The 21,397-nt window shown below is 41.1% G+C and overlaps 1 protein-coding gene across 6 annotated transcripts in view; it reads right to left on the reverse strand.

Annotated features, from left to right (window-relative positions):
* FOXP1 (forkhead box P1) overlaps positions 1 to 21,397 on the reverse strand; it is a 632,214-nt gene that overhangs the window by 493,308 nt on the left and 117,509 nt on the right. Inside the window, exon 1 of one of the 6 annotated variants that reach the window (XM_030918197.1) lies at positions 20,814 to 20,828. The exons of the other annotated variants lie outside the window; for them this stretch is intronic. The gene's annotated coding sequence lies outside the window, so the exon portion shown is untranslated. Of the gene's footprint in view, positions 1 to 20,813; positions 20,829 to 21,397 lie in introns of those variants that run through there. 6 annotated transcript variants of the gene reach the window in all.

Consider the following 21,397-nt stretch of genomic DNA (forward strand, 5'->3'; position numbering starts at 1 on the left):
TAAGCAGAAGACAGTTCTTGCCCTTCTCTGAGAAGCCTGGGTCTCATGGAGAAATGGCTGCTCTGCCATCCTGCTAAGACTAGCTCCCATAAAAGCTGCTGTCACCTGTGGGCACCCTTGATTTTTTTTTTTAATATAACTATGGAAATTCAGGTTCAGGCACAGTAGTGGCAGCAGCTCTGGTTGTAGATGGAAGCAATATAATGCGTTGTTGGCAGCCCAGAAGGAGGCAGAGAAGGTAATGAGCAGAGAAAAAGCATGTTCAAGAATGAAGGAGTGGGTGAAACCTCGTAAACTCTTCGCAGACAGGACATGCCCCTGGAGCCTCTGTCCGAAAGAGGGAGGGAGCCAGACGGCTTCCCAGAGGCAGAGGAGGGTGAAGTTGGAGACAGGGCTGAGGTGCCCAGGGCACCTACTGCCACGCACTGAAAAAAAAAAAATTAAATTAATAAAAGTAAAAATGAAGCATCACAGGTAGCAGCAAAGTGTTATTAAAACACTGTAATGTCTCAGAGGTTCCTATGAAGTCATGTTCTTACAATTCACTCATAAGAATTTAAAGACAAAATTATATGCCTCGTAATTCTCCAATGAGTATGTTTCTCTATGGACCCCATTGTTTAGATGGGATGCACAGCTTCCAGCAGGTTTAAATCATTGAGGGGATTTTAAAAACTGGCACTTTCCAGAAATCTGGCTGCACATTCCTCAGCAGGAGTAAGTGTCAATACAGATTATGTCTACACACTCATGTATACCGCTACATCTATTTCAGGACATGCTTTCCATCAGGGTTGCAAACTCAAACGCCCATAGGGGTCGGGCAGTTGTTTCAATGGATTCAATGGATGAAGCAGGCAGGGACTCAAACACCACAAAGTAGGTGGGAATGCATCCCTAATAGACAGCTTTCACAAGCCCCATCTAAATGGGCACCTGACCCCAGCATGGGAGAGCGGCTGGTGTTACCACATCTTTTAGTTTGTTACAAGAAGTCAGAAATCTGGGCTTTGCACAGGAAACCTCAGTAAATAAATGCCAGTGGATCATCCAAATACCATATTTAGAATACCATACAAGTTAGCATGCAGTTGTGGCCTGAATACCTCTGTCTATACCTATGTCTACACATACAGCAAGAATGACTGTTTAAATTTAGCCACTATGTTTCCCGGCCCCTCTGCCTTACACATTCTCAAGCTAGTTCATGAGGCACCCCAGCGAGCTTACAAATAGTAACATCCACTTAGATGAATGGCCTGAGTCAGGGAGGAACCTGCCAACCTGGGCAGTGATCGGCAACCAGGTGCCACATGGCTGGAGTCAGATCTGAAAGGGAATCACTCCAGCTGGAAGGAACTAGGTCAGTGGCCTGGTTCCACAGGTCTGCATGCCAACCTGCCCCCATTCCACTGTACTTTTCCCTTCTGGACAGATGAAACCATCAAGGCCAATGTCCAGTTACCAAACAGGAACTGAGGAGACCCGCTCAAGGAGGGTGTGAACGAGGTTCATGCTAGCAGCATGGTTCTTTAAAGGAAGCTCATCCACATCTAGCATGCCCTACCTGTTCAGAGACAGGTTGCAACAGACACAAGACCCTTCTAAAAGAATCTGGTCTTTTTCATGTATTTTTATTAAACTTGCATACTCACCAGAATGGGGCGGGGTGGGGGGGGGGTTGGATATCATGTCTTTCTCTTTCGTCCTACTGAAGATCATAGTGAAATTTCAATATTTGCAAGTATAGAATCTATACAGTATACTTACAACTATGCAAGTATAGAATCAGCCAGAGATAAGTGCAGACATGTTCAGAGAGAAGAACCTCAAATGACTCATTCTTCCAGTTTTCTCAAACTGATTTCAGCTTTGAGGAAAGAGGCTTCATTCATACACACCACACATCAGACAGTGCCAGGCCTCATGGAACCCTTCATGGGCTGACGGCTCTAAACAATGCTTCCCTGCCGAGGAATGTGAATGTTGCCAGCCTTGGGGACAGAACCCCAGCACAGAAACAGACTCCTTCTAAGATTTCAATCTTAGTGACTGTCAGACACCTCCTAGTCTATCAGGAGATCTTTATCCCCTGACCAGGGTGAAGGATTCCCACTGCTTCCTTTCCCCTTACACACACCTCTCTAAACGGCTTCCACAAAGAAATGTACAAAATCCTGCTCCATTAAGTCTGCGAAAACAGTATGGGCACTAAATGCTTTCCTCATTCTGCAAAGAAAGGCTGTTGACTGGTAAGGTTTAAGCAATACTTCAGAAAGAAATTCTGGTACCTCTCCCAAAAGACAAACTGTACCTATAATAATATCCCTGGACAATTAATGGAACACAGCAAGGACTATGCAGTGGTTAAGATCACTGGTATTAAGAGCACTGGCTCATGGGCTAGGGTCTGTCGTTACTGACCTGTGAACTTGGGCAAATGATTTAATTTCTCCAAGCAGCAATGTCCTCATCTGTAAACTAGTAGGTAATAATGGTACCCGCAAAAAGGAGTTTTTCTTAAGAATAAAATGGGAAGAATTCAAGAACACCTTGCAAGACACCTTAACTAGCAGGTAATGGTGGTAGTGTCTATAACAAAGGTAATTCCTGTCAGCTGCTTTACTGTGCCCAGCTAAGATGCCTATTCCAAACTTCTCTGCTTTGAATACCAAATTACCATTTCCACAATTTCAGAACCAAATCATTGGCAAGTATGAATCCTTAGAAACCTGCTTAGCAAACTTCAACCTGGGAATGCCGGCACATGTCTTTTTCATGGAGGACACTAGGAACTGCACAATAGTAAGGTGTAGGCATGCAAAGTTTATTAGCTAATGTCAAACCCTAGCTCCAAAGAAATCAAAGAACAAAATGCGTGTTATGACCAGACCTAACTCCAAACTGCTTTTCGATTCAGAAACAGAATGCCTGCCAATTCGGTGAAACTACATAGAAACAGTAATCAAACAATATTATATGATCACATTCACTGTCATTTTTAAATTTTGGTAAGAAAAACAGGGTAGAAATATAGAAAGAGCCAAAAAGTGATGTGTTTTCCTTGGGTCAAGGATTTTTTTAACTGCAAAAATACAGCAGGGCCCAAATTACAGGAGGCAAGCAAGGTGCCTAGGGTGCAAAATTTAGGGAGGCACTAGCTCTCAGGATCGTCCAAGTTCAAGGTCAGCATTGACAGCAAGTGCCTCCTTCAACTTTCCATTCTAAACACCCTCTGTGGCTCCCCTTAATCCAGTGTTAAAAGAAGTGAAATGTAATTTTCATACATTTGTGTGTGTAGCAGTAACTTGCAAGGAGGCTCCAAGATGTACACTGGTGGGTAACATTACAATACATCTTTCCCTTAAAGACCAGAATTTCATGGCTGGGAGCAGCCCAGGCAAAGGACTATCTCCTAGAACCTTACCAAGTTCAAAGGCAGCTCTTTGCAACTTTGTGAGGGTTTCATCAGCCCTCAATAGCCTTTTCTTGTCCTCTCCCATACAAACAGGAATTAATTCTACAAGCAGCAGAAAATCCTATTCTCAGATATAATTTTTGCCCATGTAAACCCTATGGAAGAAAGGGATGCAATGTAAAATGAATAGGGGTCACTTACTGATCATGCCATCTGACCACTGGAATTGAGGAATTCTTTTTTAAGGGCTGTTTATATATGAATCATTGTTTCATTAGATAAATATTCATAAAGTTTATTTTTAGAAAAACTAAACAATAATAAAGTATAACTAAATACACTCTCATGTAGGTCTATGAAATACGAGGTAAATAAAAGTTTAAAAAATCTCAGAGAGATGACTTCAATCACAAGGCATGGAATTTCTTTCCCAACATGTCTATGAATTGAGCATTAAAAAGGAAAAGGGGCTTTATAAACATAAGCCCTTTAAAATTTCCTTCTGAAGTTTTCCACTTTAACCTCACAAAGTCTCATTTACAAACAAACATGTTTCTAAATACATAATACATTAGAAGAAGTAGGTGGAAGACAAAGAAAAATCACACCTGCATATTAGAGTCAATGTGTTTATGTTCCTAATTTCAATCACTCAACTGAAACTACTTTGGTTAGAAATGCTAAACAAATAGATTCACAACTGAAAAATTACAGGTGTTTCTGTACCTCCATGCTGGCAATTTTTAGATGTACTTCACCTGTTATCAGAACAGAAACTCTACGTACAGATAAGGAATGGGACGACAATGAACTTCGCCCTCCCCAGTTCAACCTCCTGCATAATTTCACTGCAGACTGACGAGCTCATTGCCAGTGAATGCCACTCTCTAATGCCACAGAAATTTTGATCTCAGCTGTCCAGTGCAAATTTGTGTATGATTCTGTATGCATTACCAAGCTATGAAATAAGTCAGTGTGTTAGGATGTGTGAACACATGGCTTGGTCTTGTTTCTGAACATAATAGCTCCTAGTGTCTAGTGTACTGTGATATTCTTGGTTCACTCTGCCCTTTCTTTTAAAGAAAGGCTATTGCCCTATGTTAATTTCGAACAGAACTGAAGAACGGCATAAGAGAAGCTCCTTTCTAAATACTGTTTCTTGTGACGGTATAAAATAAGTAGTAAGTGATAAGATGAGTTGGTCAGTTTTTTTTATTTAAAGAGGGAAGAATAAACAATTTTATGGAATATTCTTTTTCTTTTTTCTTTTTTTTTTTTTTTTGAAGACCTAATTATATACTAAGCAAGAAGTAATTTCTCCCTCCTGCCTACATTTTATGTTTTGGGCACTTCCATTTCATGTCCCTTGACACCTTTTCCAATAATCCATCTACTTGATATTGGAAAGCCTCACATGAATAAAACTTTATGGCACTACAGGCGTTTAGCCTTCCACTGACATTCCTGGCCTGTTCAATTCTGCAATTCAATCAAAATCAAATCTCAAAATCCTCTTGTCAGCCAGCACTGCTTTCATATGCCTGAGCCTTGTGTAAGGATAACTGCATCCAATCTTCCCCCCAAGCAGTGCTTATATTGTTTTATTACAGTTCAATGAGTGGAGTTCAAAATTACATGCAGCTGCCTACTACTGTGGTCGGGCTGTGTTACACATGGACACAAGTATTGCCCACCAGGCCTGAAATCATTCACTTACTGGCCGGCCAGAAAGACTGTGAGCACTTCTTTGTATGGAAGAACATCCTGTCTGCTAGATCTAAAGAGGGTGATGTTAACAGATCAGTCCCTTTATAAAAGGATTGTGAAAGCCCGATGAAATGCAACTCAAATGTGCTCAATGTTAAGCAAGTGGCTAGAGCACATAAAAGCGAAGATAAACCTCAACATGCACTACTTATTCTCAGAAAGCTTGTGAAGGAAGATAAAGAGATCTGGAATAAAAGACATCGTAAAGAATTTTCGTATGTGTTTTAGATGATGAAGCTTCATTTAAATGAGTTTTTTTTAACACCCCCAGTAATCCTTTCATTGAAACAAAAAGACAAAATACAAAGCCAATTAAATACAATTTAACCTGATGAACAATAGAGTAATTAAAATACCAGAAGTTAAGAAATGCTTCGATAAGCTAACATCAGGCAGAGCGACAGTGAAAATAACTTTAGGGATACACCATATTTTCAACATTGGGACAAACACATCAAGTGGCCATCCCCTATTTTTAAGAGAAATGAAAAATGTGTAGAACCTACTAGAACCAAAAAAGAAAGCAAACTGGGTCTCATTTGTGTAGGTGTTAAATTACCTAGTTATTAAACAGGAAAAAGGTCTTGCTAGAAGAACTCTTAAAGCCCTAAATAAAAATGTGTGTGCTAACTCCAAGCTACCTTTGGGTTAGTAATTCTACAAGTAAAACAATAACTTCCTAGAGTGCAGTGTTTCAAGAAAAAGAAACCTGCCTCTCTCATTAATGAAGACATGCATCTCCTGTGCAGGTGGCCACACACTTCTCTGTGACAAAAGTCAGTGCCAGGAGGGTAAAGACGTACATGCCATTGCAAAATATTTACTGGCGAGGGCTCTAAAATTAATCGCTCTCGGAGCCCCCAAAAGGTGAATGTATATCCATTTCTAATACCTACCACTCTGCATCTTTTGAAACAATATCATCAAAAGGAACTCTAAAGGGAACATGAAAAGCTCTAACATACAGAAACCTCTTTCAGACTACAGAAATTAGTCTCAAGACTAAATACTCAGGAGTTTAATTATCAAGTCAGCCCCCATGCCAAGAGGGGGAAATGGAAAGGTATTTATTCTGTCGCAGCTACGTTTATGGGTAACAACTTAGAAAGCCAGGTGATTCACATACAATGATATCTTATTTTCTAATGACATGGCAACTCAAAGAGCCAGCAAGGAAAGATAGGGACAATTTGAAACTGGCAAAATAATGAGTTTCTAGACATAATTTTATTTTCTCTGGGATAAATGATGAGATTCAGGCTTACTGACCCCCAAAAGAGGCTCTTGTTGTATTTTAATATTTGAGAGGGTTGAACTTGGAGGGACGAGGAATACATTTTTTTTTTTTTTACTGTGGATGCTGCTTTGGTCAAGACCTGTCATCCTTTGATGGTCACAGAGCAGGAGTGCCTGCCTCCCTCCCAAGTCAACTGTAGTGAAATGTTATTGTTTGATAGCTTTTCAATTGCTGACAAAATCAGCTGGTGTTCCCAGAAAATGAAATGAATTCCACATACTGGCCTCCCTCCCTTCCTTCCCCTTTCACTCAATGGAGTCCCAACGGATGAAATGAACAAATCTCCAAGGAATTTGAAGACCACTCTTACCACTTACAAGAGTGCTTTCTGGCATCTATAGAAAAATCAGAAAATCCAACAATACGGCCCAAAGTCCTGACAATTGGCTGGCGTGGAGCAGTAACAACAGCTCCCTTTAAATAAAGCCTGTGCTGCCTAGTTCTTTACTTTTCTCGCCCGATCTGCTTAATTCTTTTCAATTACCTGTGTGGCTGCCATAACAACTTGAGTTTCAGCCCCCTGTAATACAGCTTACCTCTCATTACTTCTAGTGCACAAATCCCACAATCCTATTCACACTTGGTGATGTTTGGGCCAGTATCAGGGAATGTCCCCACACTTCCTACCTTCTAATTTCCTAAGGAAATGAAATACAGATATACACAGCTTCATGATAAATGCCAAGACCAGCCAACTAAACCAACACCAATAATAAAGCAAGGTCCCTTCCCCAAACTCCATCCTACCAACGTCATTTCATAATGTCTACTGGGCAAAGGAGTACTTGGTCCAATTATCAGATGCAATGTTCAAGCTGAATGATACATGCACATGAATATTTTGAGACCTGGTTACCCTGGCTATCCTAACAGCCAAAGCAGATGTGCAGTGTGATCCAGGCAGCCTTACTGGCCGCATGAAAGGATAGGCTGTAATAGGATTTCAACACAGGAGCAAACAATGTCTGGTACTGATGGACTCATAAAACTCACTGAAGTTTAACTCCTACTTCTTAACAAATAAAACCAAACCCCTCCCCCACCTGGAGATCCTGTCCAAACTCACTGAGATTATCAATATCATTTTTGGGATCTGGAATCTTATTCTCATTGAAGAAATAAATACCATCCCCAAAATGCTGATGACATTTAGAGTTAGGCATTCTGATCACACTGCTCTTCCAAAGAGGCCAAGAGTAAAGGGTATTTACAAATATGTACTAAAGTCAGACACCAACATCCTAATAGCTTCTGCCTTCTAGAGATAAAAATATAAAGTATTTATGGAAAGACTCTCCTCATCCCTTTTTATGCAGAGAGGTAATATCCTAAAAACGCACTATGAACCAGACATCTGTGTCTTAAGACAATGAACAGATCAAGCTTTAAGGGGCTGTAACTCTGAAACAGGCCTGGCAGGTATTTCCACCAAACCACCTCTTCTGCTGTCCAACCCCTTACAAAGCAAATATTTATACTTTAGCAGGAAAATCCTGAGCTAGACTGTTAATTCTCTTACCACCCTCTGCACCCCTTTGTAAGATGTCCCCTCTCCAGTGACCCTGGAGTTTCGAACTACATTTGCTCTATTTTGTTACACAACGGCAGCAATAGAAGAGGTAAGAGAAAGTGTCTCTAAAGAATCCTGAAGAACCCTCCGTCCAGCTGAGAGAACTATACCCCTACAGCGTGATCAGAGCTAGGGTCGCTGGGGCTAATCTAGAATCATTGTGCCTTCACATACACGAGGCACATCATCTGTATTTTCACGTTTTGTGAAAATGCTCCTTAATGTTCACAGACGTGGTTACCCACTGAAGCAGGAGCTAAGGCACAGAGAGAGACAGGTGTTCGATAGAAAACCACAGAGACAAAAAGCACCCGAAGAGTGGCTTTAGAATTTTTATTTTATTTTCAAAAACTCTACATTATATATAAACAACTGAACCTTGAGGTTCCAAGCGTGGCCTCGACCAGCAGCATGAACATCATCAAAGACTCAGGGTCCCAGCCTCTACCTTAGACCTACTGAACGAGAGTGTGCATTTTGACAAGATCAGCAGCTTGACCTCCATGCACCTCAAGGTATGAGGAGGACTGCGCTCTAGAAGAATTATGATGCAGCTGCTCTTGATGAGGAGATGGCAGGGAAAGCTCCCTAACTTCCAGAACATATGTAAAAGTCTGTGAAATACCTGGATTCGAATCATCAGAGCAACTTGTTTAAAAAAAAAAAAAAAAAAAAAAAAAAAAAAAAAAAAAAAAATTGCTTTCTGGGCCCCATCTCTCTCAGACCCACTGAATTAGAATCACTGGCACTCAGATAGTCCTAGGGCCCACACCAGTCTGAAAACCACTGAGCAACTTCAAATATACATCTCCTCTGTGCTGCTTCTGGAGCTGGTTTCGATATACTGTTAAACTGATCAACATAAGGTAACCGAATAATCTGCAAAAACTTCAAAAACCATGTCGTAGCTTTGTGTATGCCCTAAAGTGAATGAGGCGGGGCAGTGTTCTGGAATTCTTATGAATGATATACATCTCTTTACAAATAGTTTTCTAAAAGGAAATGTGTGCATTCTTGGTAACACATGCACTCACACATGCTTTCAGTGCTAAACTCTTCATAGAAAATGACAGGCGGACGTGGAAATATCCACATGAACACACCTCCCCCAGCTGTCTGAAATACAGAGGCATACATCTGAGAGTACATCCCTATGTATAGACAACTTCAAACAAAAACAGACCAGCTAAAGACGGAAAGCACCCTCCTTAAATCTAATATTCACTTTGTCTAGGACCAAACCAACTCCAAGTAATTTAACAAGCAGCAATAAATAACCCATTATATGTTAGCTTTTAGTCATTAAACACCCTTCCCTTTTAATTAAAGAAAACTTGGAAACTAGCTCTCAAAGGGGTCCTAAATTTAAATGTTTAAGAAAAGACTGCTTTTGATACAAACTGCATAAAACAAATAATGAAAACTCTTAAATGTTGGATGGGGTGGTATTTCAAAGAATTAACTAATTGCAACCTGAGAGAGAAACAAGATACATCTGCTTCTGGGTACCTCTCCCACCTCATGCTCTTAAAGGCCCAAGTTTCAATTTGGGAGTAGAAGCCCAAATGTTTTTCCTTAATATGAAGAGTCAAAATATTTTAAAGGACCACACTCCCAACAGTTGCAATTTCCCTTTTGCAAGTGACCTAAGAAAGAAAAGAGCTATTAGTGATTGGGTGGTATGGGGTGACAGCCACATGCAGACTGATGCTTTCTTTATCTCCCATTGCAGATCTGCGGGAATATGCAAGAATGGTTTAATAAATACCACCATTTCACTTTTCAGTTTAAAGTGTTCTTTTTTGTGTAATTAAGTTATTAAAACATGACTATAATTTGACTACATTAATAATACAATGAAGCAAGCCTTCACGTAAAGTAACTTGGACAGACAAAGGGTTTCCAAAAACACAGCCAAAAAGTCATGCCAAACTGAGGGAAAGGAGGTAATGTCTATGGAAAGAGTAACAGTTGCCCTTGCTCAGAGGATTCAAGCATTTGGGGGAGGTAGCGACAGTCCTTCCCTAGCAAAGATATATGGGGCATAATACACGAAATCAACAAACGAGTCACCCTTGTTTTATTGCACAGCACAGAGCAGCAGGCACAACACAGAAAGAGACAGAGAGGGGACACACAAAAGTCAGGCAAAACAGGAAATTTGAGGAAACTATTTCTGAAATGTAAATAGGGGTTTTCGTTACTTTCAATATTGCAGAAGCAGAGAAGTTCCACTAGATGGAAGGTGCCGGGTTTTCTTGTACATCCTATTTTTCAGCACGTGGGACCTGGTTCACAATGTACGGGGTGGATATTTCAGATACAAATTGTTAACATCAGAATAAGAACCAAAATTTATTTTAAATGTTCCCCTTTTCTTTCCTAGAGATTGTGGAAGAAGGCCTGTTACCAACTCTTCTACCCACTAGCTTGGGGACTCAGGACAATGTATTTGTTTTCTTTAACATCACTGTCTTCTCTGGGGAAGAGGAGGATAAGAGCAGTTCCGACTCCACAAAAACATGGTGAGATACCCAAATTACACCGTGACTGAAATCTAGTAAGTGCCAAATATGCCAGGTATTTTTATTACTAACAATGGGGTAATTCTACTCTGAAAAGCAACCCATGGAAGATCAGAAACTCAGTTATTGGTAGGTTTTTTTTTTTTTTTTTTTCTGCGATATATCTATGTCAACTCATATCAGTGGCTTTATTTTTAAAGAAAGAGTGCTAGCAGGTTATTGCTATAGAAAATGCACCATATGAAAAAGACTGCCCTGGTAACTTATCTGAGAGATGTGTCATTTATCCTCAAAGACAGCACAATACACAAACACGAGTTCTCATACTAGGTAGGACATAAACATGGGTATTGGAGAGTGCTGACAGAATGCTGGGCTACTGAAGACAGAGTTTACTCATTCACACATCTCTGCCATGTTCTTAAATGTCTTTGCTAATCCTCACTATGAAACTTAAAAAAAAAAAAAAAAAGAAAAGCATCTGTGAAATCCACAGAAATCAGGGTGAAAGCAATATTAATAGCATATTGATATCATACTTGTGGATTAATACCATTTTCAAAATTAGTAATCCAATAAAATCAAAGTCAAAAAAGTGAACCTAATAAATTTATAAACACAGGATTCAAGAAAACATGCAGTAGTAGTACTGTACCCACATGATCCTAGAACATCTCGGTAAATTACAATTATTGTGCTATATTGCAATTTTACTATCAATTAGCATGGACCATTTTTCACCAAAAATCAAACAAATCCCCTCTTTCTGCCAGGTACATACCTAAAATATCCTTGGTAATCACGAAAGAGATCCAAGTCCTTGGGGGGCTGATCCACCTCTCCATCTCTACCCCCATGAAATTAAAGCAACGACTTTATCAAAGTAGAAGACCAAAAGGACTCAGGAGTGTGAAGCAAGAGAGCATTAATTACGAATTACAGTGCTTTTGCACATTCACATTGAGTGCAAATCCCTCTAAAGCATATTTTAGTATACTATGTCACACACTGCAGCAATTGAGAACTCCTGTACACAAAAATACTAGGGGAAAGGGATCAACCACTGGCTCAAAATCTGCACTTGGTCTGACATGCACAATCAAAGCACTTGAAGAGATATGCCTGGGAAACAGGATTTTATTGATATTTATGGGTAGGTTTGTTTGCTACAAGTCTTAGCCATTTCTTCTCCTTACTTTCTTCTTTTTAGCAAAACACACTCTGCTTCCCAGTGCCCAACATGGGGGCACAGGACAGGGACTATTGTGCTCCAGGCTTCCTTGCAGCACATCTCAACCAGTATTGGCTACAATTCCAGCACCACGCACCAATTTCAGGAAAATTAGAGTTCAGTCCTTTCTTTCTCTCCATTTTCGTAATCTCACAGAGGCACAACTGTTCCAGAAACCAGCTCCCCTACCAGTCAGATATTTACACTAAACCTTTACTAAAGGGCTTGCTATTACAATGCTATCTCATTGATACAAGATTACTTCACTTCTGAACCACATCAAGCTATATAATACTCCAACAATCAAAAACATTGCCCCTCAAGAAAGATGCAGCCCAGATTATTTTCATGTGCTTATGTGAGCAGAATGCCAACATTTTTGTTTAATGCAATGCAAATCTCAAAAGAGTTTAACCATGAAGGCAGCATGCAGGCAAAAAATCCTTCCAATGTATACATGTCCACATACACACATTACATAGACACGTTGTCAAGCTATAAAGAAATCACCCTAGATCAGAACTTTACAAACTGTCAGTTTCTCAAGGTGTAACCTCATTTTCAAAAACCCCAAACAAACATCAGATCAAACGAAATATTTTTTTTTTTTTTAATTTTGGGAAAGTATAATATCCCTGTGCTTGACAAGGTGAAATATTCTGCCTTTTTACTCTGATTTGCAAAATAGGTATGTGAGCAAAACAACAAAATATAGCATTTACCTATCCATTTAGCAAATAATATGGAAGACCTACTCTACATCTTTATTCAAATGAAAATACTTTCCCCCAGCATTTATTTCTTTAGCTGGTAGAAACCCCACCCTGTAAGGAACACAAGCGTAAAGCAATCTCTTGCAATGGACCATTTTACTTATTCCGCAATTTCTTACCCAAATTACACAGGTATAATTATTTTGACACTATAATGAAAAGAAAATGGGATTTGGGCACCGTAGGTTTATCTAATAACACTGTTTCTTGCCAGACTTCACAGCACTGACAGTCACAAAGAACCCTGTCCATTCCAATAGGAAATATTTGATTTTACTGTAGGAACATTATTTATTTTCACCAAGTTGCTATTATCAGAAAGGATATGATAGCTGAATAATAAAAATGAAATCAAGAAATTCTGGTGTTTCAAGGCTTTATTTTTTTTCTGCTCTCACTTTTGACATTTTCTTCCCCTGGAGAGACAAGATAAAGTGCTGTCATAAATGGGTGACTTTTCTTGTCAAATGACAGATTTGATTCTCCATGGTAACCACAAATCAAGGTGCTAGTAGGAATTAAAGCTTCGCTTAAAAGGCGTCTTTATGTTTATAAAATGAATTTAAATTAAACGGGTATTAGGTACAGTCTTTACCTCAATTTATTTATTGACTGAAGAGCTCTGGATGGCAAGAAGCACATTTGCATTTTTAAGGAAAGATAACATATTGTCCTGACAGATGTATAAACAAAGCAAGTTACAAGGTTGTGCTTCATACACTAGTTCTGAGACCCAAGAAGGGGATACAGATGGACATCTAGCAGTTAAGAAGTATTTAAATGCTGTAAAAGGTGTAAAAATTACCTACAGGGGAACAGATGATGGAGTCTCTCTAGTTCTCTTCCTAACGTAGCATTTTTTTCTATTCCCAGTTACTAAAGATTTGTGAAATTGTCACAAACAGAATGCCAAAAGGCAATCTCCCTCTTCCTCTTGTGTCCTTCATGTAATAGATACAGGGTTGTTGTTTTTTAAAATCCCTTCATCACAAATAAATATTCCATTCAAAATCATATTATTTTAGCCTCTAAATTCAAGTACAGCTAAAATAAAACATTTGCTTCCCAACACGTTTAAGAAAAGCAAACACACATGAAAAAGACTATATATCATGATTTCAGAAGAATGAGATAATTAATCAGTGTGTTAAGCTGATTTCAATTTTCATAGGAAATGAATGCTGATTTGCTTCTTTTTTAAAATAGTATTCTTGGCCATTAGAACTTAAGAAGCAAGATTACATGCTATTGGATCCTAAAATAATATATCAGGCCCCATCTTCTTTTTTTTATTTTTTTGAGACTGAGTCTTGCTCTGTCGCCCAGATTGGAGTGCAGTGGTGTGATCTTGGCTCACTGCAAGCTCCGCCTCCCGGGTTCACGCCATTCTCCTGCCTCAGCCTCCCGAGTAGCTGGGACTATAGGCGCCTGCCACCATGCCCGGCTGATTTCTTGTATTTTTTAGTAGAGAAGGGGTTTCAATGTGTTAGCCAGGATGGTCTCGATCTCCTGATCTCGTGATCCGCCCGTCTTCTTGATATCAGCAAACCGTTTAGCTGGTCTAGAGGAGTGAAGGGTTTTTTTGTTTTTTTGTTTGTTTGTTTTTGTGACAGTCTCACTCTATCACCCAAGCTGGAGTGCAGTGGGGCGATCTCAGCTCACTGCAACCTCCGCCTCCTGGACTCAAGCGATTCTCCTGCCTCAGCCTCCCGAGTAGCTGGGATCACAGGCACCTGCCACTACGCCCGGCTAATTTTTGTTTTTTTTGTTTGTTTGTTTTTTTGGTTCTTTTTGAGACAGAGTCTCACTCTGTCACCCAGGCTGGAATGCAGTGTCATGATCTCAGCTCACTGCAATTTCCACCTCCTGAGTTCAAGCAATTCCCTTGCCTCAGCCTCCAAAGTAGCTGGGGATACAGATGCACACTGCCAGGCTCAGCTAACTTTTTTTGCATTTTAGTATACACAGTGTTTCACTGTGTTGCCCAGGCTGGTCATGAACTCCCGAGCTCAAGCAATCCGTCTGCCTCCGTCTCCCGAAGAGCTGGGATTACAGGCGTGAGCCACTGCACCTGGCCTAATTTTTCTATTTTTAGTAGAGATGGGGTTTCACCATTTTGGCAGGCTGGTCTTGAACTCCTGATCTCATGATCCACCCACCTCGGCCTCCCAAAGTGCTGGGATTACAGGCATGAGCCACTGCACCTGGCCGGAGTGAGAGTTTTAAGTTCATAAATATTAAACGTTGAAGTATATCTCATTTTTGGAAGTTCCCACGAGAGCAGAGGGCAATGCTAACCTGTCTGAAATGTATAATGTCAACAGTATAGTCATTCTGATAGACAAGTTTAACCTAAAATAAAGAAAGGAAAAATAAGAGTCTTACATTATACACTGGTAGCTGAGAGAATTCATCATTCTGAGTGGCAACCATGTAAGCTAAGCAAAATTTGATTGTACACCGTCTCTAGTTGAAAGAACAATGTGGAGAATTAAGCCAAATTCCCTTCTTATAACGTCTGATGGTGGTGCCTTTGACTGTTGGGAATAGCTCTGACAAGCTGAAGGGAAAAAAACAACGGGTACAGTTACAATAGAGATGGGCAATACCATCTAGGAATCTGTGATTTAAACCTAAATGCTTAGACATTTGTTTGGTTGGTTGCAGAGGGAGGTATGAGTTTTATCTTAGGGAAGTTAAAAAGACTTTGTCCATTCTTGAGTTTAATCAGTACAAACCATAATAAAATGGTGCCTAAAAGTTATAAATCTCTTTGGAACTCTGTGTACAAAGCATATTTTATGGTGGTGTGAGTCACACAGAACTCTCTATTTCAGTCACAATGGCTTTTGTTTCATATTAGAATAAAGTGGGTTGATGATCTTATTCTCATTCCGTGGAAACTAACATCATATCTAAAAACACAGGTCAACGAATTACCCAGAAACGAGTGTATGAGGAGACCTCATGCAACACAGTAAGTGCATGGGAGATTCTGCAGGGTTATGACATCAGTGTTAAATGAGCCACGATCGTATCACTGCGCTCCAGCCTGGGCGACAGAACGAGACCCTGTCTCAAAAGATCAAAAAGAAGGAAAACAAGGTAACTGCCTAAAGGGACCACAGGTCTCTGGTATCACAATGTAAAGTTACCCCATCAAGAAGAGATTGGCAGAGCTTGGCATTCTAAGAAAGAGTGATTAACACTGAGAGAACTTGACCCTCCCCAGAATAACTGACACTCCCTTTAGGCAGAGGCGAGAATCAAGGCTACCTGAATGCTAACATAACAAGGATGTCCCATAAAACTGGAACTATCTCTACCTGGTGTTGACATTGTCTGCCTTAAATTAATTCACTAGTAGAGAAAGGAATTCACCAAGATGAAGGCCTTATAGGATTGCACATAAACGCGTGCTGCATAAAATCAGGAAACATTTTGCTAATGCACTACTGGATAAAGCAAATTGCTCATTAAAATGAGACTCATCAGGGTAAAAAATGGGAATGCTAAATTGGCCTGGAAATGAAGTTATTTACCATTTTGTTTGAAAGGAGGGACAGAAGAAAAATGTGTAAACCTATTCCAGTCATGCAGTTGGAATCTGGTTACTCTGTTTAGATGTTCATGTCACAGAATCAGCTCAGGAATTTCTCGAGAAAAATAAAATAGGGTTCACTTCAAACAACACCTTCCACCCGCCTTCAGGAGTGCACTAGGCTTTTCAGCGGTAAGCTCAGCCTCACAGAATCACGTATCCGTGATGGACCAACTACACAGATAAAGTTCTCCTTCTTGGTAAGCTGCAGTCGCCATTCAACTTTCTAAGACAGAATAAAATAAGAGAGAACCCATTCGTGTAAAGTTGAAATTTCACTGGGTGTCTTCAGCCAAAACCTCCCATAGGATTTAAAAATCAGTTAAGATGTGAGAGGTAAATCATTGCATCTGTGTTAGAAATTTGGACTTGACTCAGAAGAAATTCCATGTAACTCTATTGTATTCTAGTCATCCAATGAAAGAAAATTCAAACCAGCCACCGCCTTCAACATGTTTTTTATTTGTGCGTAATGTAGCTTCATCTGGTCCAGATTAAGGACCGTCACATATATACTGCTGACTTGAGTTTACTGCCGAACCTGGTCTAGCAGGCTGGTCACCCCAGGTCTTCTCTTGAGAGCCAAAGCTATGCCAAAGACAGCACCATGTATAAAACCACCTCCTATTCCCCATCAATCAACCAAATGTGCATTTTCACATGGAAGGTGCCTGCCTGCAAGGCCAGCGCCTGACTTAACTCTTGGCAGGAGAGCCTCTCCTCTCTCTGTGATTATCAGTCCCAGACCTCAGAACTTGTCAAGGAGGCCAAGCGTGGTGGCTCATCATGCCTGTAATTCCAGCACTTTGGGAGGCTGAGGCAGGCAGCTTGCTTAAAGTCAGGAGTTCGAGACTAGCCTGGGCAACATGGTAAAACCCCGACTCTACTAAAAATACAAAAAATTAACTGGGCATGGTGGCATGGGCCTGTAATCTCAGCTACTCAGGAGGCTGAGGCAGAGAACTGCTTGAACCCAGGCGGCGGAGTCAAGATCACACCACTGAACTCTAGCCTGGGTGATACAGTGAGACACTGTCTCAAAAAAAAAATAAAAATAAAAAACTCACCAAGGGGGGAAAATATCCATCACAGGTCACGTTTGGAAAAACAGCTCACACCTACCACATGGCTATGAGTTCAGGACAATTCAGGGCCCTGCTGGCAGGGAAGACATCCCACACTCATGAGCTGCATGCAACAGGCTCTCCCAATTGCCTGACATGAATCGTGATGCTGAGATTCTCTGGGCTGGGGCCTCTCCCCATGAGATAACGAAGATAACGATAACCACTCCTACATCACGGAGTGTTGTACTTTCCAATAATGCCTGTACCATGCTTTGCGGTCCCTGAATTAAAGGCACTGTTTAACAAAAGCAAGAAAGCAGCTACAAGGGTAACTATCATGACTGCGTCTTGACCCCAAACACAGCACAGTTCAATTAATCATCTCCTGGAGGTTTTGTCTGGCTATGCCTGGTTCTTGGCTAGAACCAAGAACAGCCCCTGCAGAGGTGTATATTTTGTAATAATGGAAGTATTCATGCTGGCCAGGAGGAAGGCACTGGAAAGAGCGGATCCAGCGTGAGCAGGACCGAGAGGTGGCATCAAACATACATTTCTGCAAAGGCTGAGTGACCAGTTTACCAATTTGTAAATGAGGTACACTAATTAAGAAAACAGGCTATACATGTGGCTCACCCTTCTATCCCAGCACTTTGGGAGGCCACGGCAGGAAGACTGCTTAAGCTCAGGAGTTCAAGACCAACCTGGGCAACATAGGGAGACGTCATCTCTACAGGAAATTTAAAAATTAGCTGGGCATGATGGGACATACTGTGGTCCCAGCTACTTGGGAGTTTAAGTGGAAGAATCAACTGAGCCTGGAAGATGGAGGAAGGAGCGAGCCATGATCGTATCACTGCACTCCAGCCTGGGCGACAGAACGAGACCCTGTCTCAACAAAACAAAAAGAAGGAAAACAAGGTAACTGCCTACAGGTCTACAAGTCAGGAGGAGGTGACCAGCATCCCCAGAGAATGCCCTGCTCCCCTCAGTGCGGGGCTCTCGGCTGACTGCCAAAGTCAGCAACCTCCAAAGAGGGCCCCAGATATGTCTCCTTAAAGGCCCCATACAAGTTGGAATGCTCTCCTGAGAGGGAGAAGGTGAATCAGAGGCCAAGTTACTACTGTTCCATGCTCAGCCTCTTTGGGAGTTGACTGGAGCCAGGGTTCCTTTGGCTCATGGGAGCTGGGAAGTTAAGAAGCCAAACAGCAAGATGCCCTCCCCACAATCTGGCACTTTGAAAAAACAGCCTTTCACCATAGGCACTGCCAGGAAGCAAGCTGGCCTCTGCTCTACCCTTTTCACCCCGTGGCTTGTTAGGAACCCAGATGCACAAGAGGTGAGCAGAGGGCAAGCAAGCATTACAGCCTGAGCTCCGCCTCCTGTCACATCAGCAGTGGCACTTGATTCACATAGGAGGGCGAACCCTATTGTGAACTGTGCATGCGAGGGATCTAGGCTGTGCGCTCCTTATGAGAACCTAATTAATGCCTGATGATCTGAGGTGGAACAGTTTCATCTGGAAACCCCTCTCCCCAGCCCCTCGCATCCGTGGAAAAATGTCTTCCATGAAACAAGTCCTTGGTGCCAAAAAGGTTGGGGACCACTAATCTAAGCAACATGCTGGACAGATAAAACGAAACACTTATAAAGCTGACAACCAGGCATAAGTGTGTACAGTCCCCTGTGGAAACAGAGGCCAGCCCATCCTAAGCCTGTCCCAGACCTTTCAAGGACACTTCCTCTGCCTTCTCTCCACCACAGACTGCTGCTCGACGGCACCCAACCTCTCCACTTTCCTGCACTGCCCTTATTTTTGTCTTGGGGCTGGGAAAAATCTGAACAGGCGAGCTGCTAACTTTTCTCTAGAAAACAACTTTCCCCAGCTATTTGTCAACTTCTGTCATTCAAAGGGATACAACACAAATGTATATCTTTAATGAAATTCACAGTCAAGGAAAGTTGTCATCATCTAGTTATATCTGTTATGACATACATTTCATTTTGTTCAATACATAACAGAGAAGCTATTTAATCAAACAGAAGATTCTTGCTAAAATGACAGTCCAAGCAATGTCCAAACAAGCGTTTATTATGCTATGCGAATCTGATCGGGATTGGATTGTTTTCAGCGGAATTTTTTTTTCCTTCCTCTTCCATTGAGAAAATAGCTTAGGGGGTGGGTGCAGAAAACAACACTGGACAATGGAGGCGGAGTCTGATGCTGACTCAGCGGTGAGTGCAGGGACGTGAGCCCCACCCCAGAGTTTACAGGGAGAAAGTAGAAAGATACATCCAACCATCAGGAAGGTCACAAAGAGCACTGCCTACGGCAGGGGGTTGAATCTTCGCTCTCCTTACCGTATAGTTCTACATGAGAGACGCAGGTACAAGCTCTAAACACAGACACATGACATCTGTGTTTCTCAAGTGATACTTATCCTTGGATACGTTTTGTTTGTCTTTACAATTTAATGAACACTTAGCTTCAATGAGAAAACCCATGTTACTGCAGGAGAATTTAGTGGGTTGGAGAGCTAGCCCAAGGACAGAAAAACAAAAAGAAAAAAATGCTGAAGGAGGTGATTGGGTACGTGGGCTTTGGGCACCACAGATGCTGCGAGCTTGAGAAAAAAGAAATACATATTATGTGTGTGTGTGTGCGCCTGTATATATATAAAACAAACACATACATACACGTACATGCATACATACATATTCCTATGCACACATGTATATACACATACATATATACATGCACACACATATATACCTATATACCAGTAATGTTTAGAGGATGATAAATTTCTTCCTTCTGATTCATTCACCACACAGTACGTGGAACAAGGTAGGATTTCAACAAAGAATTGTTGGGTGATTGGATGGGTAGATGGATGAACAGACAAGTTAATAGAAGGATACATGGGTAGGTGGGTGGGTGGTGGACAAATGGAATCTCCCCAAAAAGAAATGACTGATGAAAATTATTTTAATACATTATTCTAAGACACGGCGGCCCTTTATCCAGGGACTTCCTCCTTACTCTTGCTCAAGGTGTGTCCTCAGCCATGCCAGGACAGCTCTTGTATTAAAGGAAGAAAATATCTTTATAAGATAGTTGGGGGTAACTTGTGGCTAAAAAACTTTCCTTTTCCTGAGCCAGGATAATTGGTCACCATGGCAACAATGACAAAGACTGCCAATTAGCCCAAAACTTTATATTACTATGCTAATGTTCTAAGTAAATGAGGGATGGTGGAGCCCAGTAATTCTCATACTGAAAGACTTCTTAAAACAAAGATCGCTGGATCCCTCCCTCAAGAGTTTCTGATTCAGTAGGTCTGGAATAGGACCCAGCAATGCACTTCTACCAAATTTCCAGATGATGCTGATGCTGCAGCACAGGCACCATGCTTTGTGCGCCACCAATCCTGACAATCTCCAAGGTTCCATGGATTCTAATAGGTTACAAGTCTATTCATGATCTACCAAAACTCTTGTTAGCTGAATAGACTTGGAAAAGTAGATCCACCCCTATCTAAGGTACCATAAGGGGTCACGGCATACCTGATCATTCCAACAGTCCTCATTAGGTGGGATTTTTAATCCTTGGAGAAGCAATGTTGTGTTTTTTTTTTTTTTTTTTTTTTTCCTTTCACAGTTCTGTATTCATTTTTGGTGAGTTAAAAATACCTGTCCAAACATTTGAAAAAACGAATTTCAAAAATTCAATCACAATATGATGACATAAATTGAGCTCAGGAGTCTGTAAGAAATTTCCAAAGGGTCATCTAAGTCATTGCTTGGCTTCAAACAGGATTTGCAAACCAGCCACCAAATGTCAATAAGTATGCCTGACTGACGTGAAGGTGAGTGGCCCCAACGCTTCTCCTTGGTATGACTATCCTGCTCCAGAGTCGGACCACCTTAAAAGACTCTTGCCATGTTCTCACATCACACAGGGATCTCACCTGCTCTTCGACACGTGATACCTTTCTAGTGTTAGGTCTCTGGAGAACAGCAGGGTGAACAGCCCCTTGCTAACAATTCCTTCTCCTATGTATAAAGACACTAAAACTCCCACCCACCCCCCAACCAGGCTTCTCCTCTATATGTTAAGTAATTTCCATTCCTTTAACCTTTCTACAAAG

This window comes from Rhinopithecus roxellana, chromosome 1 (genome assembly GCF_007565055.1).
Source record: "Rhinopithecus roxellana isolate Shanxi Qingling chromosome 1, ASM756505v1, whole genome shotgun sequence".
Taxonomy (NCBI): domain Eukaryota; kingdom Metazoa; phylum Chordata; class Mammalia; order Primates; family Cercopithecidae; genus Rhinopithecus; species Rhinopithecus roxellana.